Below are 27,434 nucleotides of genomic sequence, written 5' to 3'. Positions count from 1 at the left end.
ATTTTGTTGCTTGGCTTTAGGGTCTAATTCTGCATAGTTTTTCACATCTCTTATACTATCAAATAAAAGCTGTTTGGTGGCCTCTGGGAAATGTGTGGAATACCTTAATCCAGTTCATCATCCTCTGGTTTTATAGTTGACACAAATTAGCTAGCAGGAAAAAAGGCCAGCTTGTTTTCATTCAAGACCACTGAAGGCAAAGGACGGTGCAGAATTATAAATCTCTTTAAAATCTGTTCTTTGTCAAACACTGGGGATGGAGGGTGGGGGTGAAGGAGACAGGGTGTTTTTGTGTGTGTATGTGTGTGGTGAGACTTACAAGTGATATTAAAAAAAGGAGAACTCAGAAACTAGTCCCTGAAGTTTACATTTCCTTCTGAGTTTAGCCATCTAAATTCTTTGAGCTAAAGGTGATAATCAAAATCCACAAAACTTAGATATTCCATGCTACTTGTCCAGACAAACCTAGAGGCTACAAAAATAAAGGTTATATGAAATATGAGGGCATACACAGGTTACTACACGCATGGATTTTGAAACCAATTTTTAAGCTAGCTACTAACAAATTCATAAGGAAAAATCCAGACCTGTAGGTATTCATTACAAGGAATTTTACTCTTAGTAAGAATTTTATTGATTTTCAAGTAAATATGCCCACAAAGATATTATAGGAACTATTTTAGGACACATGGAAAACAATTACACAGCTCCACCAATGATAGGCTGCAGGCATACTGCTATGGCAGCATATCTCAGCAATTGCTATTATACTGTTTGAAACAGAGATGTTTTCTTCAAGCCATTAGGCCAAGTGTATCTTAGCTGTTTTCTTGTACATTTTGGGAAGGAATATGCATGATAAGTCTCAAAGCTGGACAGGTTTAACCATATTCTACATACAAGCGCAGAAAAAAAAGTAGCATGAGCATACATATCAGATACTAAGTGGCATGAAATTCTATATTTTAATAAGTATAGTACAACAAATCACGTTACTTTCATCCATCAGAAATAAAGACTCTATTGTCCATACTGCATTCAAAATTCTAATTACATGAAGCAACTGGGAAGTTATTCTGCAACCCATAAAGTACTAAAACACATTTTATTCTTTAAAAAAATATATAAATATTATATATTTATATATAGCCTATATTTAAAATATATATAATTTTTAATTCATATATATATATTCTCCTGAAGATAGTATCTTACTGAAACAGATTATGAAGGGAAAGAATATTCACAACATATTAAGAACTAGTTAATAGTTCCTGCTTTAGTTCCTAAAGCAACAGTCCTTTATTCAACAAAAGACTTGTTTTATATTTGGAATTGGAAAAATCTACTCATTTATGATTTACGATTCCCCTTGTTTGGACTTTTCTGGAATCAACCCAAAACAAATCATTTATTTGGAATACAAACTCCTAGCTTAATTTGCAATGCATATATCTATGTCAGAAGCTGGGAGGCAATGTCAGAGAAAGCATTGTTCTGTGCATGCCCTCTTGTACTCCTCTGTAAACATCCACTTCAGGCCACTGTCAGGATACAGCAGTCAGCAGAGCTTTAGGGTGACAGAGACTTCTGTGGTTAACAGGTAGCACCACTGACACAAGAGAAAAGAGGGAAAGGACAAAGGAGGAAACACCAGGAAAATAAATTCATATTTCTTATTTTTATTCCTGGGGTTCTTAATGCATTCCACAAAATCACCTTTCATGATCAGCTGAACTACTCAAAGCTGAACATACACTTGCACCACTAAAACTGAAGAACATCTAAGATTTTTCCTCCTCCAGAAGCTGACATTATCATTAACTAGGTGACTCTTCATAAAATACTACAAGTTTAAAGCTGAAGTTTTTTCACTCTGTCAGAAATAAATTCTATAAAAACTAAGAGGATAAATGGACGGTTTCAATGGATAACTTCACTATCCTTATGTAGATTAGCTTCCCTTATATTACATTCACTCAACAGCAAACTGAGTATCTTGTATAGAATTAAGTTTGCTTTTTCACTCACTTCTTTGTCAGCCATGTAATTATGCTGTCAAATGTCATTGCACAAGTAACAATTCTTCATCAAACAGAAGAATGATGAAAGAGAAGTCCAAAAAATGCATGTTCAAGTGCAGATACATGTAGGAATAGTTGGATTTACCTATATTAGCCCACAGTGCTTTTATCCATGTGCATATCTTGTGGCTCTCACATTTAAATTTTGATCCTTCACAACTATTCACACTAGAACAGAAGTATTTGATATAATCTTTATTAAAGACTGAGAAGCACCTAATAGAGCATTTTCACATGTCCTAGGCACTCATGCTCCTCTGACCATTGACCTTCAGGACTATGCCAGGAAGAATGGAAACCACAGGTGCATTGAGACAAGGCAGACAAATAGAAGAAAATCAAATGCCTTGCAAGCAGTTCAGGAGCCATTCGGTGTTGCACCATGCTTATGTCATGTCTGAAGTAATGAAAACACATGAAGGTAGCTGCCCCAACTGAGAGAGTCCTTGGCCTACATGTTTTGTACTCAACCTGCTAATTGTTGGTTGACTAACAACCTTTTAGCTTATTTCTCCTCTACTTCTTTAACAGAGTTCCCTGGACCTATTATCACTCTAATGTTCCAAAGCAAAACAACGTTTCTGAAGGAAGAATAAGTAACAGGAACAAATTATTCCATGGAAACAATATTACATGTATGAAAAGAGACTAGTAAAAAAACTACCTCCACAACTTCTTCAGCTGAATTGAATTTGAAATAAATTGATAATTCAGCATCAGAAGAAAAAAAAAAAAAAAAAGCTTTTCATGGTTATCTAGTAATCTTAAGAATGAGAATTCAAATCAATTTCACCAAGAGTTCAGCATGAAATGTAGCAGAGCCCTGTGCTGACAGGTGCTGGTTAGTAACTTCAGTGTAATGTAGAAATGACAGCTAGAAACCCAATACCAAAAGTAAGAGTTGTTCTATTTAGAAATTTTATTTATTCATTTAAATTTTTACTTTAATGACTCTGAATCTGTGTCTGATTCTGTCAAGTTGAGCAGCTGAAGATAACCAGTGTGGGACAGACTTGCCCCAGACTTTCTTCCACATTCTTCTCTCAAAATCCAATATACACCAGCACCTTAGAAGCTCAAATATTTAATGAAATCTGAGCTGAGACTTCAGGGAAATAAATAAGTTCATTCCTCTGGCAGTTCAACAGCTTTTATCTTCTCTTATAGAAAACACATATGCCTTCCCCACACAGACAATCTGGTTAAGACATCCCTTGTGCACCTACTTTTCAGTGTGAGCTGATACTGATATCCATTTCTATGAAGAGTGTAATGAAAGTAGTACAGTTTAAAATCATCCATCCAACTAAAATATTTTAATAAAATAACTAGAGATTAATAAATCCATCTTTCCAGCAAATCCATCTTTCCAGTTTTTACATTTAGAAGAAAGCCCAATTATAGAAAAGTGTCAGAAGACTTTTACCTTGTAAATAAAATAAAACATTAAATAGTTTTTTTTTAATTGCCAGAAATAGGCAATGGGATGTATTCAAAATAGCTGAATTTTACAACCTTTATGATGTCTTAAGTGATAAAAGTTCTCAGTGAAAGGCAGCAACTAAAGACTGTTCATGAAGCACAGTAAAAATCCACTCATGTACATGTTGACATATTTCATGGTGCACTTCAGACCTCACAGTGATTTTACCAAGAAACACGTGTTGGTTTACTGAAGGAAAACAACTACCAGATATACAGATAAAAATGCAGTCCTTTCCAAGCTAAATCCAACAGTAAACAGGATTCTGTATATTTTCTGAATATATATATATCAAAGTCATAGCACATCAACCAGTGCAAGTACAGCTATGCTTTCACTGTTCTATGATTTCTTCTATATTTTTAAAACAAATTAATCTGAACATTATTTGACTCTTCTGATTCAGCATTCTTAATGAATTAAGTTTTCGATTTATAAATTAAAATCTTTACGTTTCAGATCTCTAATGAAGTTCTACTCTGAAGTGTCTTTCTGGCTTCACATTATAAATTTTTACCACAAGAGAACTTTACCTTGGAAAGAGATACCACATACTTTTATCCTTCCCGTACTTGCACTGAATTGAACAGTAATTGCCATATCAAACTGCTGGTATTTAATATTCAAATAATGAGCACAGGATTTTGATACTCAGCTCAAATGGTACTTCAGTGGGCAAAGGTGTTCATCCTAACTAGAACAAGTTGAATGTTATCTTAAGTTCAAGCAGTTGTGTGTAGCACATAGGAGTCATGAATAATCCAGCAAAAATTTTTATTATTCCGTATTCTTCCTGAGTTTTACAAATATTCTCTCCTCTTTGCTACAAAATCATCACAGTGCTATATCCAGACAGGAGGTAGGAAGAAAGGAGACAGATACAGGTTTTAAAATAAGTTTTGTCTCTAGGACTCCTTTGGAAAAACACTTTTTAAATATATATTATTGATTGATCTTTATCCACTTTCTCTTCCATCAACAACAATTCTTACAATAGTTCCTTCTTTCAAAAAGTTTTTAAAAAAAACTAACCTGCAGGTCTCTGTCTTTGCATGTTAATAATGTGAAGACAAGGGTCTTCACATAATTCTGCAATCAAAAAATAATTAGCTGAAAGTTAACTAATATAGCAATGGAGACTATGCAAGGCAGCATGTCATGTATTAAGAAATGGCAATGCTCAATATTCACTGTTGAATGCAAATTAATGAATTTAAATGAAATTCCCTTGAAGAGATGCAAACAAGTGGAGACTGTCATATTACCGTATGTGTTACAGTAAACAAGAGTCCTAAATATTCGCTGCCTCTGGAGTCCTAAACTCAACTTCCAGCTTCTAGAGAGTCTCAGCTCACTGAGCCATTCAAAGAAAACAGTTTGTGCCTACAGCAGAAATTGTAGGTAAAGGATTTGAGAAAAAAATGTTCTAACCCAAGTCATCATGTTAATCAAACAAGCAAAGAATAAAGCTATGCCTAGAATGGGTTGAAAATGGGACTATTCCCAATGTTTCTAGCGTAGCAAAATAATTTTTATTCAAATTAAATGCAAGCTTTTTTTTTCTCTTTCCCTGAAAAATAAAAGGGGAAAATTATCAGAAAGAGCAAGGGAAGAAGGCATTATCATATAAACCCACATTATAAGGGGGTAGGGAGACATTTTATTTAATATTAATTATACTCTCACCAGGAAGTCCAACTTTTTCCTTTTCAGTAGGCAAGTCTCAACAGTAACCTTTGCTGCTGCCACTGTTGTACCAGCTTTGTAAAGGATGAGGGGAAAGATTGATTGCTGTGCTATCCACAGGCAGGTTACATACAGATTGGATCAAAACCAAATTTAAGAAAGCAGCACAGGTATCCAAGAAAATGAGTAAGGGGCTGAAGTGATAAACAAGTATGTAACAGTTTTAAAAAAACTTACAAACTGCAGCTCAGATTTGAGAAAGGTTTTCAAAGACATCCATAGGAAATAGCCACAGATTTGTGCCCAGGGAATCTCACTTCAAGCATCCCTAGTCCTGCATTATGGAAGATGCCATATTAACTTACTGTCACATGACCCCACACAGAGAAAAGTACTTAGAAGCAGAAGTAAGGAAGCAGTAAATAGTTAAGAGAAAATTGAAGTTATCATATGTTCTAAGTATGGATGTGAAATCCAAAGTATTTTACTTTTGATTTCTACAGCACCTTCAGAATGATTGTGAAATTTATCTCACAAAAGCCTATTAATTCAGGTTGATTTAAGGAAGTTGTTGCAATACTGAATAGCAATCACAGCATTTATACAATTTTTCTATTTTTGCTATAAGGTTAGAAAGCAAAGACTGCAAAATTTCTATAAGATGGAGACATGGGATACTCATTCATAATGGCTCCTGGGATGACCACAACACAGAAAAGCCAAAAACCTATAATCTATGAAAGCAAGTTTGTTCTGTCTTGCATGTAAGGACAGAGAGGGACAGAAAGAGGAGTGCAGTAGAATTTTCCTGAAGGGACTGAAGTCTATTCACAAAAAAAAAATAAATAGAAAATGGATGCAGGAATATGGAGGGGGGAAAAAAGGAAATTCCAGAGACTGAGAAGGTCAAAGAAGAATGTCATGTTTTAGAACTGTTCCACACATCATGAAAGACCTGAAAATTTGAAAGGATCCTGATTCAAAATCCAAAGGGCACACAGAAATTTGAACCAAATAGCTATAAGAAATGGCAGACATATATGTCATTTTTTCCAGTCTAAAATGAATCTAAAATATTTTAAATGAGTCACTCTACTTCAGTGCAAAGAATTTATTTCATTTAACAGTCTACTGTTCCAGAAAAAGACAAACCAGAACAATCTCAGTGGGATCACCTATCCTCATAGAGGCATATTTCAGGAACAACACAATGCTCACTGCCCCTGGTCCCACTTCAGGAAGGGATGTAACAGACTCCACTCATAGAGGACGAGGGGAAAGTGGTCACTGTGGATTTCATAGCTATGGGGTTGATCCAAAACCCAAGGGAGTTTAAAACTCCCAGCATGCAACTTGCAGACCCAATAGCAGCCGGTCAAAGTACCACAGGGAGCTTTTCAGCAGAACCGCAAGACAGCACAAACTCTGTTTTAATTTTAACATGCTCTGACTGATAGCAAATGGGTGAACCCACCTTGCTGAAAAAAATATCATTCAGCTCAGTCTTTTCTCTGATCAGTAAGGAAGAGATCTTACTCAGTTACGTGTGTTACCACCAGCCAATTAACCACTCCCAAACCTACACATGGCTACCTGCTCAGAACCCAAACTGCCTGAACAGAGTAGTGGAAGGAGAAAGTTAAAAGATTCTCTGTATCAAAGTGGCAGGCAATATGTGGGAAATGGAGAGTAGAAAACCGGTGACTCCATTGCTTTCACTTATCAATCCTGCACAAGACACTGGAAGGTGAAATTAATCCTTATGAAAAATTTTGGTAATGGCAAGGGACATTTTTTCTTTGTTTTACTTTTTAAAAGACTCGGGAAACAGTGCCAGCACTGCCAAGTGTCACTTAACACATTTTTGGGGGAAAAAATCATTAAGTGGAAAATGAGAACAGATGAAATGCAAGGAAATCATGCTTATTCTGCTTTGAAAAATTAGAGATGTGATGGAAAGGGCTTGACAAAATCACCATGACTTATCAAGCTGATATCAGGCTTGCACTGGAAATTGCAGTATTTCTCCTACAGAAAGAAAACTTGGATGGGAACTGTTTTGATGCTTCCTGAGCTCAAAACAGACTTTTCAACTGCTGAAAGCCCCTTGTAATGCCTAGGAAATAGACTCTATTTGTAATATAGCCTGAGAACAAGCATATGGTGGTGAATAAATTGTGCTAACATTCCCTTTCTGCCCGAAATGTAATGGAAAATGACCTTGAGTCATAAAAAATAGCTATGAAGATCACACACTTAAACCTATCTGGTTAAATTACCTGGACTTCTGCTAATGCTGTTGCATCTTACCGAAGGCTCATCATGTGCAAAACAGATTTTGAATTAGATTTGGAACTTTCTGCAAGAAAACTTCCATACAGAATGAAATAGGCAAATAGACATCTGAAAGATTCCAAACTTGGTGGTGTTATTATCCACCCACCAAGTCAAATTACTAACAAAAGAAAAGAAAATATATAATACTTAGCAACATACTAGACAGTTTCCATAATTTTATATATCATGGGATGAATCTTGCTTTGTGAATTACTGTTGTCATGGCAGCAGTGTCATGGTCCCAAAGGGAAATAAATCCTCCTAACAAGTTGTGACAAACCAGCATAACAAAGAACAAAATGACTTCAATCTTGCTCAAGGATTATTGATTTATTATTTGAAACTCAGAACTGGTTACTGAAAAATCACTACTCTCTCTTTTTTGGGAGTGTTTTCAAGAGCAGGATAGCAGATAATTAAGATTTTCTTTACTGAAGAATTTCTTTTCTATTTCCACACAGCATAAAATTCCATCTTAAAAAGAAAAAAAAAGTGCTAAAAATAGGCATTTAGTTTATTTAGTTCTGTTTGATTTGAACAAACACAGCATATTCTGGAAGAACTGGAAAGAGGCAAAACATTTCTTTTAAAATGGTCCAGTATCAAATTTAATTTCTCATTCATTGCCAGTGGAAAGAGGTGGGTAAGACAAAGCTTGTTACAGATGTGTTTTCACATGAAAAATTGACCTGTACAATACAGACCCAAACAGAAAACATGTCTGATTCAGGAAATTCTACATCTATTTCAGCATAGGGACATCTTGGAGTGTGTTGCAAATAGAAGAACATTAGGGGAAGCATGTGCTTTTTCTAGTTCTGCATCCTTCTCAGACACTCTTCCACCAAAACACAGATGGGAAACTAAGATTCAGATTTCAGGAATATTCCTTTTCCTTTTTTCAGCAATTACTTGTTGCTGGTCCTACTTATGCACCGCCATAAAAATGCAAGACATAGTAGAAATGTGATCAAAAGTTACTTCAAGGCACTTGGACAGTTTTTGAGGGAATCAGAACCTAAGGTTATTCTTATTTCTTGTCTTCCAGGTGCAAGTGACAGCACAGACAGAAAACAGGTGGACTCAGTCTACCAGTAAATGACCTTGTGACCCCAAAATTTGGTGATCTTTGATAGCGGAATGGTCTACACTGCACCAGACTTGCTGAGTTCCAAAAGGATTCACCTCTCTCAAAAAGGAAAAATCATCTTTGGCCAAGATTTGTTTCTGTGGCTTTAAATGAGATGTGATGGGAGAGATGGATATCATCAGGTTTAACAGTGATAAGGCATGGAGTGACAGGCCATCCACTCATACCAGTGAGCCAGAGACAGCAAGAGATGCTTAGAGTCCATAGGGGTTATGCAGGTCCAGAGGAAAACACATGAAGCACAGCACCAAGGAATTCCAGACACTCCAGACAGAGTCATAATGCACTCAGCTTGGGATTCCCCAGGTGGAACTAGAGACTTGCACTTGCCTGCAGGGCTCTGATCTTATTGGCATCACAAAAACTCATGGAGTGTCAGAATGGAAAGATACAAGCTCTTTAGGAGGGACAGGTAGGGAAGATGAGAAGGTGGCGATGCCCTCTATGATAACAGAGTGCATGGAAATCCACCTGGGGATAGATGATGAGCTGAATAAGAGTTTATGGGTCAGGATTAAAGGGAGAGCAGGGGCATGATTCTATAGTAAGTCTCTGATTATTAATTATGATTCTATAATAAGTCTCTGAGGCTGCCTGAACAGAAAGATCGAGCTGATGAGATCTTCTACACATAGAGAGGAGTGGCCTTATATTCATATATCTGGGTTCTCATGAGGAACTTCAGCCACCCCAGAGTTCTTGGAACAGGTTGATAACAACCTCCTCTGCCAAGTGATAGAGGAGCCAATGAGGAGAGGTGTTGGGCTGGACCTTTTTGTAACCAGCCAGGAAAGGCTGGTGGGGAACATGAAGCTCAAGCCCAGCCTGGACTGTGGTGACCATGAAATAGTGGAGATTGAGATCCATTGGGCAGTGAGGAGGGCACACAGCAAGCTCATTGCCCTGGACTCCAAGGAGGGCAGACTTTGGTCTCTTCAAGGGTCTCCCTGGTAGAGTAACATGGGATAGTGTCCTGGAAGAAATGGGAACCCAAGAGAGCTGGATGATATTCAAGATGGATGATTTTCTCCTCCAGGCTCAGAAACAATGCATCCCTACAAAGATACAAAGAAGAAATCAGGGAAGTCCAGGAAGCTTGCATGCATGAACAAGGAACTCCTGGACAAACAGTATGCTGAAAGAAGGGACTGTATTCCTCCTCTTGGGAGGAATACAGAAAAATAGCCCAAATATCTGGAAGATTGTTAGGATAGATAAAGCAATGGCAGAAGTAAACCTGGCCAAAGACTAACAAAAGAAAGACTAGGGAAAATGTGTTCCTCTCAGGAAGGATGTAGGAGACCAATGTACACAGACATGGAGAATGCCAAGGTAGTCCATGATTTTTTGCCTCAGTGTTTTACCAGCAAGTGTTCCAGCCACACTACTCAAGTTGCAGAAGTTGAAAGCAGGGACTGGGAGAATGAAGGAACCTGAAAGTAAACAAGTGCAAGGAGATACATCTGTAAATCCTGAGAGAACTGGCCAAAGAAGTGGCTAAGCCACCCTCTGTCATATTTAAGTCATGGCAGCTTGGTGAAGTTCCCATTGACTGGAAAAGGGGAGACATAACCCCCATATTTGAAAGGGGAGACAAGGAAGACCCCAGGGAACTATAGGCCAGCCAGTCTCACCTCAGTGCCTGGCAGGATCTAGGAGCAGATCTTTCTGGGAACTACACTAAAGCACATGGGAAATAATGAGTGACTGGTGACAACCAACATGATTCAACTGAAGGCAAATCATGCCTGACAAAATTGGCTTATTGTGATGAGGTTACAGCAGCAGGGGATAAGAGAAGTGCAACAAATGTCATCTACTTTGACTTGAGAAAGCATTTGACACTGTTCTGCATAACATCATTGCCTTTAAACTAGAGAAACACAGATTTTGATGAATGGATGAAAAAATTGGGTGGATGGTCACAGACAAAAAGTTGCAGTCAAGAGCTCACTGTCCAAGTGGAGACCAGTGTCATCTATCATTCTCCAGGGGTCAGTACTGGGACCAGATCTTTCCAACATCTTCGCCAGCAATTTGGACAGTGGGATTAAGTTCAACCTCAGCAAATTGCCAATGACAGCAGGCTGTGAGGTGCAGTTAACACACTGAAGGAAAGGAATCCCATCCAAAGGTACCTTGACAGGCTTGAGAGGTGAGACAGTGCAAACCTCATAAAGTTTAACAAGGGCAAGTGTAAGATCCTGCACCTGGGTCAGGGCAGTCCCAAGCTCAAATACAGGCTGGGCAGAGAATGGGCTGAGGCCACGCCTTGAAGATGAAAAGCTCAGTATGAGTCGACAAAGTGCCCTTGCAGCCCAGGAAGCCATCCTGGGCTGCATCAAAAACAGTGTGGCCAGCAGGTCAAGCGAAGGGATTCTCCCCCTCTGTTCTGCTCTGGTGAGACCCCACCCAGTGTCCAACTCTGGGTCCCCCACACAAGAAAGACATGGACCTGTAAGAATGAATGAAGAGGAGAGCAACTAAGGAGGTCATAGGGCTGGAGCACATTCCCTGTGTGAGACTGAGAAACCTGGAGTTGTTCAGACTGAGGAAGAGAAGGTCAGGGAGACCTTTATGGCACCTTCCAGTATTTAAACAGGGCCTACAAAAAGGCTTGAAAATGGCATGCAGGGACAGGACACAGGAGAAGCTGAAGGAGGGTAGGGATGGATAAGGTCGGATATCAGGAAGAAATTCTTAGCTATAAATGTGTTGAGGTACTGGAACAGCCTGCCCGGAAAGGCAGGGGACTCCCTATCCTTGGAGGTGCCCAAGACTGGGCTGAATGGGGCTCTAAGTGAGGGTCTCTAAGTAACCTGGTCTCATGGAAGGCTCCCAGCCCATGGCAGGGATTTTGGAGCTAGCTAGGTCTCTTCCAACCCAAAACATTTTATGGTCCTGTGCTACAGGGAAAAGTGGGCCTTTGACCTTTGCCACTACTGATACTTCAACAAAATTCCAGCATCTGAATTTCCTGCTGAAGTTACACTTTATTTTTCTAGAGAATCCCATCTGGGGTGAATCAGACTTCTCTTCTAAATGGCCTTCTGTGGTACAGTATAATCCTTTCTGACACTGGCATGCTAAATTAAAGAACGGTCATCTCAAGGTAGAGGTCATGTTAAGATCTAATCTAATAAGTGGAATCACAATAACTCAAACATCCAGGAAAGCCTGGTTTAATATGGAATTGATTTGATATTAAAGACTTAGATTATTCTGAATCTGAAACAGAATATCCTCAAATAATAAACATGTTGAATATTGAAATTATCTGTATGCTGAAAAGCCTTCCTTTTTTCCAATTGTGCTCCTAATTTAATTTACTTTGATGATCTCTCATTCCCCTCAAAAAGCCATGCTGACTACCAAAATTTTATTTCATTTGGCAATTAACAAAAGTTAATTCCATTATAGCTGAGGTTGAATGTAATTATTTTAAATTAATTACTTATTATTCCAAATTGGAAAAGTAATTAGCAGGGTAAAATAAAAACATTATGCTTGTAAAGATATCAAAACTTTTTTTTTTTCTAATTCATTGATTCACAACTGTACAGGAGCCTTTTATTCACTGCCCTTGGGTAGAGCCTAATAATATTTAAGATAATTCTTGTAGCATCATGCCACTGGTCTGGCAGGTCTTCTGGTTAAGGAAAGTCTATCTACATCAGATAGAGATGTCCTGTGATGATCTCTTCCTGCTCAAACCCAGCTCTGCCACAGCTCCTTCTGCCTTAGGTGACTCATTTGCCCTTGGGCTCTGAGTGCTGCTGGCTCAAAGATGAAATGGAGTGCCAGCAACGAATCTATGAGATATATACCTGCTCCAGATTAACAAAATAGCCGTTTTGAAAGGCTAAATCAGAGATAAAACCTCAGCTGATGTTTTAGTTCAATACTGCCAAAAAGGGAGTATTTTAACTAGCAGACTCAGTAAACCATGTGCTCAGCTGACACTAAGACAGCCATGTCCCTGTTTAAGTCTCTGTTTCTCTCAATTCCCTGTTCTGACAACACAGGATTGCTAACAGAGGAGGCACTCCTTTCTGCCTTGCCCAGTCCAAGGACCGAACTGAACAGACTCCCTCTGAGTCTCCCTAGGCTACTGCAGACAGAAAGTCCCAATGCCTTTGCTTCCTGACTTCCTCCTCAAGTCACTGGACTGCCTAAACCTTCACAGGTTTACCAGGACTTGTCACACCCTCCAGGTGACATAGGTGTAATGAAGCAAGTAGACTTTTTAAAGCAATCATTTTGAGAGACGTCTCAGCTTTGCTCCCATTCATCTATGGCAGGTTCTTTTATTGATACATGAGTCAGAGAATCAAAGGTGCAACAGAGAAAGCAAACAGCTGTTGAGCACATTTGGAGAAGGGAGGAGAAAGGATGGCAGAGACAGGAACCATCTTAACTGCAGAACGAGCCAAAAAGCATGAAACCTATGAAATGAAGAAAATTGCCCACAGCAGAGCATCATGGGGAAAAGGGACTGATGCCTCATGAGCAACTGATAGCAATGGACTGAGAGATAAGACTGAACTAAAATTAAAGGGTCTATTATGTGCAAGAAAAGTTGCAGTTGATAATTCTCAGCTAATAATTTATATAAAGTTTTACATTCCTCATTTAGGGATAAGCATGATTTTCCTTAACACACGAAGAAGGAAATTACCCTTACAGAATTTTGTATGAGCTTCATCCCTCAGCAAAACTGGAGCTTGCTTGTGCACTCCTACTCTTGTTGTTTTCTAAGTGCTCTATGAGCTGTCATACATTTAAATGCAATATTTTATCCTGTTTCAGTTCAAAAGCAACAGATCCCCAGCCTCATAGGAAGAATCTGAGTATGCTGGCAGCAGTGATGTGGCACACATTACTAATAATTCAAGAAGTTTGGACAAAGAAAAGAAAAGGCCCTTTAGAAAAGGGCCTAAAAGATTTCCTCCCTGGAGAGCAGAAGGGGACAGACAACCACACAGACAAAATTTAGACCTTAATGAAGAATAATTGTGTAAAGGAATTCAAGTTAACAAGAAAGAAAGAGCAGGAAAGAGAATGATATTAAAATAACCAATTTGCACAAGTACAGCTGAAGTGTCAGTACTTTTCATTTGATTTCCAATCTATTTGTGACAAAGTTTAACTTTGAGCATCTTAAAATATGATAGTGGTGCCAGCCTAGACCACACATCAGCTTGACATCTCTATGTTTGTTTTTATCTATATCATGTTTCAGTAACTCAGTCTCTGGGGTACTATTCCTGATTACCTCCAAATTGTTATAATCTGAAAAGGTTATTGAACTGTACCCTGCATGTAACAGCAGAAGCTATACTTCACTGAGTATTCTGAGGCTTAATGAGTGTTCTTAATGAGCTTTCAAAGATCAAAACAAAGTAACTACCTCATCAGCACACAGGAAAAGTGAAATTAAAGTAGGCAATCAGTACGCGTGTGGGTGATTGTTCATATGCATTAATTTCATCTGCCGTTTCCCTACATGTTCCTTACAGTTCTATAATGAAGCAATTTCAAACCAGATATTTAAGGTTACATTCGCAGCTACATTTTAAAACTACCAATTTAAACTACCGTTTAAAATTCTAAAGAGCCATGTCCATCATTTCCAATTTCAATTGAATATAAAAAATATTTATAGAGACTGTTCTTGTTTCTACCATTACACTATGGCAAATTGAATCATCCACTAGATATACTTCAGTTGATCAAAAGAATTAGAGTCAATCACTTGGAAATAAGGAGTGAGAGACCAGTGGGCCCAGCAGTCCAGCTTAGCAATATTATGTTAATTTTGCATAATTTTCTTCTGGAAAGAAATATTGCTAATTTTTTTCTGGAATTTTTAAATGTGACAAGTACATCAAAACAAAACATTGTGTCTAAAGGTTTTCTTTTTCTTTCAGAATGTTGTATTGTAGTAGATCTACTCTCAGTTCCATATGTTCCATATGTTCCATTATTCAGTGTTGATTTTTTCGCCTCCATTTCCTGTTGCATACTTCCACCAAAAGACTTCAATATCAAGAATCCCCATACTTTTCCAAACTGGATACTGTCATGCCTCAGTTTCCTTCCTTGTTTAGAATGCTCTTTATCTCTTCGGCTGAAGATGGCAAATTTCCTTACAAAATTCTCTTATCAATTACAAATGAACTCCACCCTTTTCTTTTGAGCATGCAGCTAAACCTTTTCCTGCATTGGAAACAGGCTTAGCAACCATTCTTGACTTTCTCCTGATGTACATCAAAATGCTCTAAGACTGCTGCCAAACTAGTTTCTACACTTCTGGCTGTGTTTGCTCCTGTACAGAAAATCTTTTGGTTATCTATATGGCCTGTGGTTGTGCTTGTCTGACAGAGAAGCTTGGTTGCTTGGCACAGAGGACACCCCAATTGGATCCTTCTAAGTCTTAGTCCAGACTGGGTGAAACTCTTGGCAGCACATCACACAACTGTAACAATAAATGAACCTGAAGGAAAAAATACATTTTTATTCTCATCACTGAAACAACCAGGAGTGCAGACCTGAGGAGAATATAGTTACAGATGAAAACAACTTCCATCCAGAGGCCTAAAAAGCATGAGCTATTACTGAGGCATTTCTTTAGGTATCAACTAAACTAGTCAAAAATTTTCAAGGCAATATTTCATCAAGGAAAACTGACTGTGTGGAAATTTATTCATTTCAAAGTAAGTTTGCTTAAGAAAAATATTTTCAGAGCTAAAATACACTTTGATATAGCTGAAGAATTGCTTTGACCTTTTTAGAAAAGGAACATTTTTATCTGCCATTCAGCAGAACTCATATTGGTATAGTTTTAGAGAACATAGAATTATCATTAAAACAGAAACAAAACATCTCATGTCACCTGAAAGGAGTTTCTAGGGTTTGTTTCACTGAGAACACTGAAACATATTGTTTTCATTAGATTTGGTGACAGACATGACCTTTTTCTTACTGTGGATTTGCAGATAAAAACCAAGATCCCACATAGTTCAAGTCTTTATTGTGCCAAAAAACACTGATGAGGGAAGCTGCAAATATGATACCCAATTCCAGTATTCCAAGCATTAAGGTTCCCCCCCTTGCTTTCCAGAGGATGAATGAAGAAACAGGCATTTAATGCTGCTTTATGAAGCCATGGCATCTATTAGAAGAAGGATCCTAAGTAGGTGCTACTCACTTCTATTCCTTGCTGCATGGGGGTGGCCACAGGTCAGACTGCAGACAGTAAAGTAACTCTGGCTCAGAATTCATGAAACAACTATGGTTCACATGAATTACTGAAGCAAAATACCATACCATTTCCTTACCCATATACAAGACTATTGCTTTACTTTAGTTTGCATTTCTCTTACAGGACCTCACTTCTGCAATATTTAAGGTTTCTGGAAAATAATAGTTAACTTGACTTTAACTCCTACAGTAGTAAAACATGCAAAAAGCATTGGGAATATGTGAACTGAGTCTATAAAAAAGTGTGATTTAATGTAGCAGTTCACAGTAATTTCTAGGTATTTGTTTTCAAGACTTTGTTTTGCCAGAAACATTCCTGGAATTTAAGAGAGAAGGATGCTAGCCTATGCATACCTACTCCAAATAAGGAAATTTAGTGACAGAGAGAGAAAGACTTTAAGTGCATAAAGAGCCTTGGCCTGAAATGTAAGTTATATCTTGGTGAAATCCATTCTTCCCTATTTTGCTGGTAGGAAGAAGAGAGGCAGGTCAAAGGAATGGAAAATTCCAAAATGTAAAGTAAAGTATCTAGCTAAAAAAAAAATATCTTTTAATGATGAAAACTGTAAGAAAATCAGGAAGGCATAGATGCACATGATTGTTGGTAAGCAGGATAATTCCCAGCAAAGCCGAAAGGAAGCTGGTACCCTAGAAGCAGCCAAAGCAATAAGGACAAAAGCCACTAGGAAACACCTTGCTGGGAAAAAGAGAAGTAGCAAAAAAGTCCATGGAACCAAATCCCCAGGACCACCTGAACATTCAGAGGTAACTGTGACCAGAAATGGACAGGAAATGATTCCTTGTATTGCTTACATCCTGTAGCCAAACTGAGCTCGTGTACATTGTTACAAGGCAATACTCCAAACAGCCGTTAATAACAACTGCACTGATTCCAGCAGCACAAAACAGAGCCATACTAGACTTCTGTACCTACACAAACTACTGCCTATTTGCTCTGTACTTCCTGAAGAAAAGGGCATTTGCTTCACAAATACACCTTGCTACTTGCTTCCTTTCATCTGTTCTCAAAAGAATAAAAAGAATACTAATGCAGTGAGAGAGATGGGAAGAATCTCTGGAAGGTTCGAGTGATGTTTAATAGTTACAGCCATGCAGATTGCAGTATCACAGTACATATTGCTTATGGACACCCATAAACACTTGTGGTTTGATTGCCCAGCCTTGGTTTCTAAATGCTTTTTCAACTCCTAGGCAGCTAGATGATCACTTTTCTTCCCACATCAGATTGGATGGGTGATGGGCATCTGAACACCGCAAGGCAGTAAAAGATGCTCAGTGTCAAAGTTGTCCTAAGATAGAGGCTGTGCCAGCAGCTTTGACCACAGGTAGCTGCTGCACAGGCTTACACATGTCAATGTGCTCCAGTGTTTCAGAGGCTCTCAAAGGGGCCAGCTCTCCTCCTGCTAGGGTGGAACACATGGAACACATTCCTGTAATGGAATACATTTAGCATGTGATTAAACTCTGGAGAGCTTGCTCTCCATGTCCATCATGGGTCTGCTCTCATCACAGAAAAAAAAAGAAGCTGCCCTTCCTGTCTGTTCTGAAGTAAGGCATCAGCTGACATTTTTACCCAGAAAAGAAATAAACAGTAAAAACCAATCCTTAGAAGAGAGGTCCTGCAAGTCATGGTGATACTGACCACTGAAGTGTGGGAATATAGTGATGGGAATGCTGCACTCCCAGGACTGCACAGTGAGGGAGAAGGAGGAAGTTGAACAGCTGCTTTGTTTTAAGACATATATTTATCTAGTTTGTCAAAACTTCGCAGCTCCTTACTACCCTGCAGACCCTGAGGGGGTGGATGGAAGAATGTCATGACCAGCTTCAAGAAACTCATAGCCTTTCTGAGAGACAGACAATGATGTTCTGAGAAATGGTCTGCATCTCTGATGAACTCTGACTAATGGGACAAGAGCTAATATCAGCTCATGCAAAGGGGTCAAAAAATACAGATCCAGACAAAATGTACCCAACAACTGGTGGAGCAAAAAGCTCAGAAACTGACTGTTTTAAAATGAAACTGCCACTCTGCCATTGAGAAGGACAGCAAAAAGCCTTCTTTCCAGTCACTTCAGAAAACCAAATTCAATATCTGCAGCTTTGACTGCAGAACTCTGCATTAAGCCATCCCAGGTTGAGAGAACTCTGGATCTAAAAGCCAGAAACCCCTCAAAATCACAACCAAATTAAAGCAGGAGGTTTCATTATTGCATTCCTGTACATCTAGGGAATGCCATTTCACATATATCATCCAAATTAAAACAGAATCTTGTTTTTGTCCGCCAGAATTGAGCGGGGTTATACCAATAACAAATGTGTTCACAGTGATAATTTTAAGAGTTACCACTAAACATTAGCTTCTGAGAAGAATCTGTGTTAATAAAAAAATAAAAAGGAGTTTATTCAAGCTCTTAAATGGGCAGTGTGAGAGACCTTAATTTAAAATGATGCTTCAGGATCTTTAGGTACACACGTTTATTATCAAGGCTTGTACTTTTTTGAAATGAACTAACATGTTTACTTTTGCAAATCTTGTTCCAACTAAACAACTTTCATAGGGCATTTCCTTTTACATACACTTCTAAATAAAGTAGTCCTCTGCCCTGCATCTCCCTTGATTCTTATCAGATGCCTGAAAATGCCATATACAGTCTGCACTGGACTTCCCAGGCAGAACAGTACAAAATCCCTAATTATGACAAGTCTTAAATCATAAGGATCCAAACTATCTTAGGAAAAGTAGAAAAAGTCAATAAACATCAGATAAAATCAGACTGACAAAACATCTAAAATCTGTTTCTGTCCCATTTTACAGTGAATAAAGGACTCTACTGACACAAGAAATAATGACATGAGATAATAAACTTCTTAGTATCTAAGATTAGAAATACAGATTTCTTCTTTTTTTCACCTTTACATTGCACCAAAAGGTTGTATTTGTTCTTACTTCTTTTATTTAAACACCATGGTCCCCCTGTAAGATTCAAGTTTTTGTCAGAAATTTATCTCTACCGTTGAATTTCAACGTGTACAATCACCTTAACCATGTGTCTTCCATAGAGCAGTAGGGAGCCTTTTGGGTGCAACCCCAGTTTCATGCCCTACTATACCTGTAACAAATTGAGGGCCTTTACTCTTGGTACGGAGGAAAGGGGAGAAATCAGTCTGAGCTCTAATGCCATATGGTGTTCTTGCTTATTTTTCCAAGTACTGGCCTTAAATGCCCATACGAAAATACAGACACTAGACAACCTCAAAAGGCTTGAAATTTACAATCTATGATTATTATATAAATGAAAGTTTTTTTCTTAACTCAGGCAAATAATTTAACTATGATGTACCTCAATTTGGTTAATTTAGGACTAACAAATATGGGTAGGGATAGGACACCTAATGAAGATTAATTGCTTTCAAATCACAAAAGAACCTTAAATTAAGGAAACCTTATAAGTGAGCAGTCTTATTTTTGTTGATTGTGTCATTTATTGTAGAGCTCTTCCATTCAGAAAGACACCATATTTCTTTAATTAAATTTTTACTCTAAATAGTGGTTTGATTTTCTACTGAAATATAAGATTATGCTTTATTGGCTGGAAGATGTGTTCTACCAATTTGTGAGATTTGTCATACTTGGCCATAAACAGCTTGAGCATATTCTCTGAAAAATGCCAATTTTAAGTTCCTTTGAGGAAAAACAGAAGATTAGGTACAATTTTGCCAGCCTCCTGCTGTAAATCATTTCGTTATTGGTATTTGCACTGCATTTTGTGTGAAGGGTAGCACATGAAAGTAAATAAATATTTTCAAATTTTCTCTGCAGAATGCCAAGTTTACTTGAACTATTCTTATTCACGTCTGATACATTGAAAAGTCAGTGAGCAATGCTAGCTAAGCCAGATGCACTTGAAGATGAATTATTAATACATTTCAGGGATTTTCCTGTGAAAGATGTATAACAAAAACTTTGAACTGTCAAGAAGAGAAATATCTTCAATTTAAGGGCACTTTTCCTATTTAGCTTCTTGCATATCTTTTCCCAATGTACATAATGACTGTCATAATAAAAACACATTTAAAATTTAGCCAGGCACTTACTTGTGTAAATACACAACTAATAAATTTTTCAAAGGAAACAGAAGCATAAATTCCCTTTGTAGTTTTAATCTTCAGATACCTTGACGTGCATAAAAGTTGGTCTAAAATTTTCTTGTGTGGGTCCCCATGTTTAGACATTTGAAATCATCCTTCAGTACTTAGCTAAAGCCAAGTTTAGAAAACTTGCCCCATTAGGAAAATAAATCAGCATGAAACATTAGTGTACTTGAGCAGCTTTATACACCAGGCTCTCTTGTTTAACCCTAAATGGCACCATCCTGGCAGGCATGCCCACTCATAATAAAATTTCCTGGATGCAGCATAGCTAAACTAAGAAATGCAAAGTCAGGGAACACAGACTTTGCAAATTGCAAGCTCCCACCGCTCAAACCTCTTTATTCTCATTTTTGGTCAACAAAATCCATAGCTATGTTTTAGTGCAAATATCACCCTTTCTTTGAAAGTGTGATATTTGCACTAAACTGACAACTGAGTCATCTTTACTAGCTTATGAGTCATATTTGATTTCTACCTTGCAATTAATTTGAGACAATTTTTGTTTTCATTCCCTGCTTCCTTTAATTTTCTCATACTGAAAATCAAAAAAAGAAAAAAAAAAAGGGAAAAAAAAGGTCTTTTTTATTTTAGAAGAATATTCAAAGGCGTTATTGCCTCTCAGCTTCATTACAATTACGCATGCTGCTTGACGTCTGAATTGCATGTGCAGGGTCTTTTTTGCACCTTGGAAAGGCATACTCAGTTTGTTACTGATTCTTTGTTTCCTGAAAGTTCTCTCTATGTAATCAGCTACTGCTCACAAGTTAAAAATCCCTGATTTTTCTACTGTATTTTTCATCTTCTTAAATACTCTCACTCAGTTCAAATGTACTGTTCTGGATATTTTCTACTATTAGTTTCACATTGCTTTTGCAAAATGTATTTGGGCCATTACCGACATATCCTCGTGGATCTCTCTGCAGCACTACCTTGATTTCTCACTTTTGGCTATTACGTGGATGCAACTTTTAAGGACAGCATCAGAATAAGCCCTGCACACGTATCTATAATATGTTTACACTATATATTAAACATACAGTCCTGTATGTGTGTGTACTCACGCTACTCACTCTCTTCTCAGAAAGAGCCTATTACTCACCTTCCCCGACTTACTGTCACTTTCACTGTATTTTACAGAAGCCCAAAACCCTCAGTTCTCAGTCAACAGAAGAATCACCTTGAAATCCACATTTCCAACTGAAATATATTTGTTTCATTTTCCATATTGTAGCATTAGCTCTTCATCCACTGGCATACTTTGTCTAGTTTTCACCCTTCTCTTCAGGCTGTCATATAGGTGTTATCTTCAAGGCCAGATTGCAGGATGAAAATAGAAAATTTACCAAGGAAGTATTTCAGACATGTTGTTTCTAAGAATATATCATCCAAGTGTAAGTCTAAATATGTAGGCAGTTCTTGTAAAGAAGGGGAAAATAAGAATGATTCCATCAAACAACCTATTTGAGTGTTTTTCCTTCTCAGTGCATTATAGTAGAAGGCAGTAGTGGAAAAAAATAATTGATCCTGAGAGCACTTAAGTGACTTCGGGCGCTACTTCGTAAGAAGCGAGGTGATCATGCATAGATGAATAAATGTCTAGAATTCCCAGAGTACTACAGTGCATGGCTTTAGCAGATGAACTCAACCCCAGACAATACATTTATCAGGGCCTGTGAGGCTTGGAACCCTCTATATGCCCAGCAGCAAAACCTGTATCTGACAATTTTGAGGACAAACTCTCAAAAGAGGTATTCACCATCCCCTCTGAGCTTTAAGTTTAGCTCATTTAAATGCTATTAAATTTTCTTACAAATAGTGTTACTTTTGTTGTACTTATTAGCACTAAGTAATCTGAAAAAACAGGAACATTCTTCTCTAACAAATTTCTCCCAAGCCAACAATTCCTTCATTTTTCAGAAATATCCCACTAATAGAAAAAGGAGAATATGCTCTGCTTCTTTCTCTCTGGCATATCTGTTTTACCCAAAGCATCAGGTAGATGAAGCTTTATCTGGACCCTGGAGAGAAGGAGAAAATTCTGGCTCACATTCTTTATTGAAACTGACAAGAATAAAATGGCAAAAACCTCCAATAGAATACAGCCAAGATTAACACTGTTGCGTATAACAAAAAATATTTAAGACATATTCATATATTTTTAAAAAAATATAATACTGAGAATCAGTTCACAAAAACACTCTGTATGTAAACTGAAAATTAATTTCTGCCTTGATGGAATCTGTCATCCAAAGGCAAACATTTCCATAATTCTCAGTTTTGCCAGATCCTAGTTTCATTTCCACAGGTGCTTTTGTTGCTAAATAAATACCAGCTAAGATAGTTTCACACTTCGAGAGGACTCACAGGAAGCTGTAAGAGTTGCACTGCAGCACAATATTACACAGCTCTTTATTGCATCCTGGAGGTTGTGACCCTTCAAAGAATTTAATAAATATAGTTTGAGGTCTACTGCTGGCACAGGTCAAAGAAACATACTTTCCTGAATATTTAAAGGGGAGGGCTGGAAAGAGTTATGAAAGAAGAGGAAGAACTAATTATTCAAATTATAATCACAGCCTGAAACATTACTGCTTGTTAATAGTATTATCCTAGTCACATCGTTCAGCAAATTTACTTCATTACTCCAATCATATCAAATATCTTATTAGGTCATGGGGACTAAATTTGATTTCCTTTACTGTTATTTGACACTTTATAAAAACTTCAAATATCTTTGAAACGACAATTTGAAAACATTTGACGGCAAAATGGAAGGAAATACTCAAGAGACTCCCCTCGTGAGATAATAAGATGGACTGGTTGCGCTCCAGGGAATGGACTACCCACATAGGAGGAGCAGCTGAGGCAATGGTCAGCCAGTGTTACCCAGTGACAAGAGAAGGGGCAAGGGATAAGAACTGAAATACAGATGGCTGCCTCTGAATGTTAGGCACAAGTTGCCCAGAGAATCTGTGGAGTTTCCTTCCTTGCACACACTTGGAAAAGCTCTGTTCATGGTCCTGGGAAACTGGGTCTAGGAGGCCCTGCCTGAGCAGGTGGTGCACAAGGAGACCTCCACAGAACCTTTCCAAACACAATCATTCTCTGTGTTCTGTGGGGCTTTCCCAGTGGACATCATAGGTGAGTTCCTGTGCCATGACAGCCCTCAGAGAAACTGTGTCAAGGCTCTTCTTTGCACCAAGGAAGTCAGCAGGATTCCCCATATGCATGATCCCACTGCCAGGCCCTTGTGTTCACAGTCACTGGCCTCTCACCAAGGCATCTGACCTGAGGTAAACCATCCCCACCAGGTCACAAAAAGAAGACAAGATTCTCTGAAGCAGGGTCTTTCCAGGTTTGTAGTGTCTGCTGTCCTCACCTGAACCCTGTGACATCTCTGGGAATTGTCTGCCATGGCACTGCCCTCTCTGCTTTTACTGTGGTTTTTAGTCCAGAGCCCTGTGGGCACACACAAAGGAATGATGCGTTCCTGTGGCCCTACACTAAGAGTGCTGCTTTTGAGAAGAACATTGGCTGGGTAGGGCTGTGGTTCCTCAGAGTGGCTGTCCCAAAACTGTGGGCATCAGTGGCACCTCTGGCCTGTTCTGCTTTTCCTAACCCCTCATGCAGGTACCCTGTGCTATCCCAAGTCATGCTGGCTCTCCAGGGGAGTGGAATGATAAAGGCAGTGGAGGTGGCCTCTGGGGCTGGCTGGCGACTTTTCAACCGTCAGGGACACCCTTAGGAGGCCCTTACATCCCATCTCCCACTGCCCTCATGGGCTTTCTTTGAACTTTTGCCTCTGATACCAGGAAAGTTCAGGCAGGCACTTTGCATCTTTTGGCAGGACAAGGTGGGGGTGCTGAGGAGGCTCGGGGGCAGAGCAGCTCTGTTGTCACAGCCAGTACCAGCAAGGGGCAGCAGGCACACGACAAGAGTTGCTGTTCACCAGCAGAGATGGCCCAGAGAGATTGTGAATACTATTCTGCTGAGGGGAGCATCACTCCAAATATATCGAAGCACACAGACAATCCTACCTATTATTGTGATAGCAGTATAGCAAGCTCTCTGAGACATTTTGGCAGTGAGAGAAGCAGCCTAACAAAAGAAAAAAATCCTGCAAAACTTTCTGGAAAAATTCAGCTGAAGCACAGACAGTGCCAAATATTATGGATTAACTCATAAACTTTAGAAGAGACTACCTGATGATATGAGGCATCCTTGAAGGACATTGATTTCCTCCCAACTATTGAGTTCTTTTCATGACAAAGACATCTAAAAAGATCACGATGCTCAGTCTTTCATTTGATTTTCTATTTTACACTATACCAGATTCCAAGTGCCTGTAACTTTTAAGGTAAACACATAAAAAATACTCTATTTACATTACCTGTTACTGTACAAGAGATTTATCCCATGCGTTTCTACCTCTAAATCCCCATTCCATTGCATTGACAAAGAGTTAGACAAAGGGCACATTGAGATTAACCTGAAAGTTAGAAATGCCAACTTCTGTGCAATACAAACATTCAGTAAAGGAAGAAGAACACAAGTAAAGAACAAACTAGGACAGGCAGCGCTTACACTCCACCATAGGTAAATATCCAAGTATTTACTGCTCCATTCTTCTCAATTTGTCAATGTGTATTTTTACTATAGAAATACATATGAAGACCTGAAGGCCTTTTATCTTTTTGTCAACAAATAGCAACTCTGCTCCTTCCCCAAGTACATGCCTTAATGAAAATAACCTTTCATCTACAAACTGTTTGGGGACAAACTTGGATACAGGTTCTTTTTCTTTCCTGTTTCCCCCAGTTTTTGCTTCCTTAGTCAAGATTCCCTGTTATTTGTTGTAGATCACCTTGATTATTTTGTAGATATACTTCTATGTTTGTGATAACTGGGTGAGCCTCAAGGCAATTCTTTCATTCCAAATATTCTTTCAAAAGAATTTTCAAACTTTCCTGTTTCCATAGCTTGAGAGCTTTTTGTGTTCCCGTTGTGAAAGAAGGACATATATTACAGAGAAAAATATTCCAAAAGAAGTTATTTTTCCACCAAAGAAAGTCTGTTCTACACAGACTGACAGCCACTTTCGTGTGCTGAACTTAATTTGGAAAAATATCTTGATTAAAAAAAAATAAAAAAGCAAAAGAAACTACAGTACTCAGAAATGTTAAGGGACTGGATACATATTTGGCCAACCCAGTCGAGGTAACCAAAAGGATTGGGCTAAATGATCTGCAGATAAACCATACAGCCATGACGACTCTGTGATTCTCTCTATTGCAATTAAAAGCAAACAGGAGATTGTTAGGCACAAACTATGACACAAAGAATGTATGATTTTAGGTTGCACATGCAACTTAAATTGTTATAAGCATTAGTCAGTTGCTCAGCAATACATAAATTCTCTTAAGGTGCTAAAGGAACCCTATGCATTTTATCTATCTTTCAGTAGCTTTGGCATTTATTTCAACAGGAAGATTCATTCCTGACTTTGCTTTGGAAAGGAGAAGTTGGATCTAGGGAACTGTCTTCATAAATCTGTCTTCATTTGGCCAAGCTATCTATACAGTTTCCTTTCATCATTCACCCAATATTTAACCAGGAAAAAGAAAATATTATTTTGTATTTTTCTCAGTGGTTTTTAAACTAAACTAATACAAGTATCATAATAGTAGTACTTGCATCATCTCAATAATGTAATCATTTACATGTAAAAGAGTGGCTGTAAGGAATTAAACCCAAGAATTCAATTTAAAACATTAATTTCCTCTGAAAACCTTGTGCAAAGCTTTTAAAAATTCTTCTCAAATCACAACCACATTTTTACTGAAGTTTGTCTAAAAAATCTCATAAAAATCTGCAAAAATTTAGAATCAAAATTATTATTTGCTCTTTAAAACATGAAGGTGAAAACTTCCTGCTATACAGGGTCTGCTCAGTATGCATCAGCAACATATTTCCCAAGAAACAGAATTAAAACCAGATGAATATGGAGCAGAGTGGAATGCTAAGCCTGATTTGGAAAGAATCCTTTAGAAATTCAGGGTCCAGATGGTCAGCTGCATCTCAAGCTCAGCTAATGCTGGTACACAGATATGCTTTGTCAGACAACAGCAAACCCATGCCTGTCCTGGTTCAGGGGTGACTGTGTGAAGCACTTCCCAGTACAGAAGGCAGCAAGGCAGCAAATAGTGACACAGCCACTGCTGCAAGGGTTCCTCACCATGGAGCTGCTGCCATCTGCCCCAACTCTGCTGTGACTCTGGGCTGCACCAGGGGCTGCCCTTCCCCACTGCTGTCTGAAGAGACTACTGCTTTGTCACCCTTATGGGTGCTACCACAGAAGGCTTGTGTGATAAGGACTGATAAGCACCCTCTGGCTACACTTCTTAGATAAAAATTCCTTTACTCTTCTCCTTATACAAACATATTTTCAGTTGCTGGTAAATTTTGTGAAGCTTCATTTGTTTGAAGTTTCCCTTAACAGATGTGTACTTCAAACTGAATCTTTGGGATACAGGTTAGCCAAAGAGTTCAGTTAATATGGAAAAAGCAATAAGAAAAGTTCCACAAGTGAAGCACATAGAAATGTGCTTTTAACTACCTCTGCAAATATTCCTAAATAATAAAATGTTCCCCCAAGAGACTTCTCCAGGCTGAACAATAATACAGAAGAAAACCTGAAAATAAACCCATAGATGCTCTCCCAAGGCAGCAAATACAGATGAAACTGCTGATCATATCTGCTTTCTTTCCCTTCTTTTCCCTTTGTGAATCATCTACACCGGAGTAACTTACAGTAGGAGTCCTAAAATTTTGCTCCAGTCTCATGTTTTACCTGCATTTTGCTTTCAAAGATTTAAATTTGAATTAGCATGGGCTGGCTGCGCAACATGCCACAATCCAACACTGGTTTATACTTCTTCACATCTAGTTCCATGTAAAATCTTGTCATGTAATTGGCTTCATTCAAACATTTACAATTATCAAGTTAATTTCATTATTGGATTAATATTACAAATTATTTTAGCCTTATGCTACTTTTAAAATAGGCTATTTGCAATTTGATAATTTATATGATTTAGTATAAGCCATTTCACTGAATTTTATTAGTAAAAATATAATTGAATTCCAAAATTACTGTTTGACAGTGGATGACTTAGAAATATGAATGATGAGAAAATGAGTTTAAGTAGCAACTAGGGAAAAAATAATAATAAGAAAACCTATAAATTACTATAAA

This window comes from Melozone crissalis, unplaced genomic scaffold (assembly GCF_028551555.1).
Source record: "Melozone crissalis strain CALT ecotype California unplaced genomic scaffold, PUWL_Pcris_2 ptg000005l_1, whole genome shotgun sequence".
In the NCBI taxonomy this organism is placed as follows: domain Eukaryota; kingdom Metazoa; phylum Chordata; class Aves; order Passeriformes; family Passerellidae; genus Melozone; species Melozone crissalis.
The sequence above is the reverse complement of the archived record's forward strand: the minus strand, read 5'-3'. Positions refer to the sequence as shown.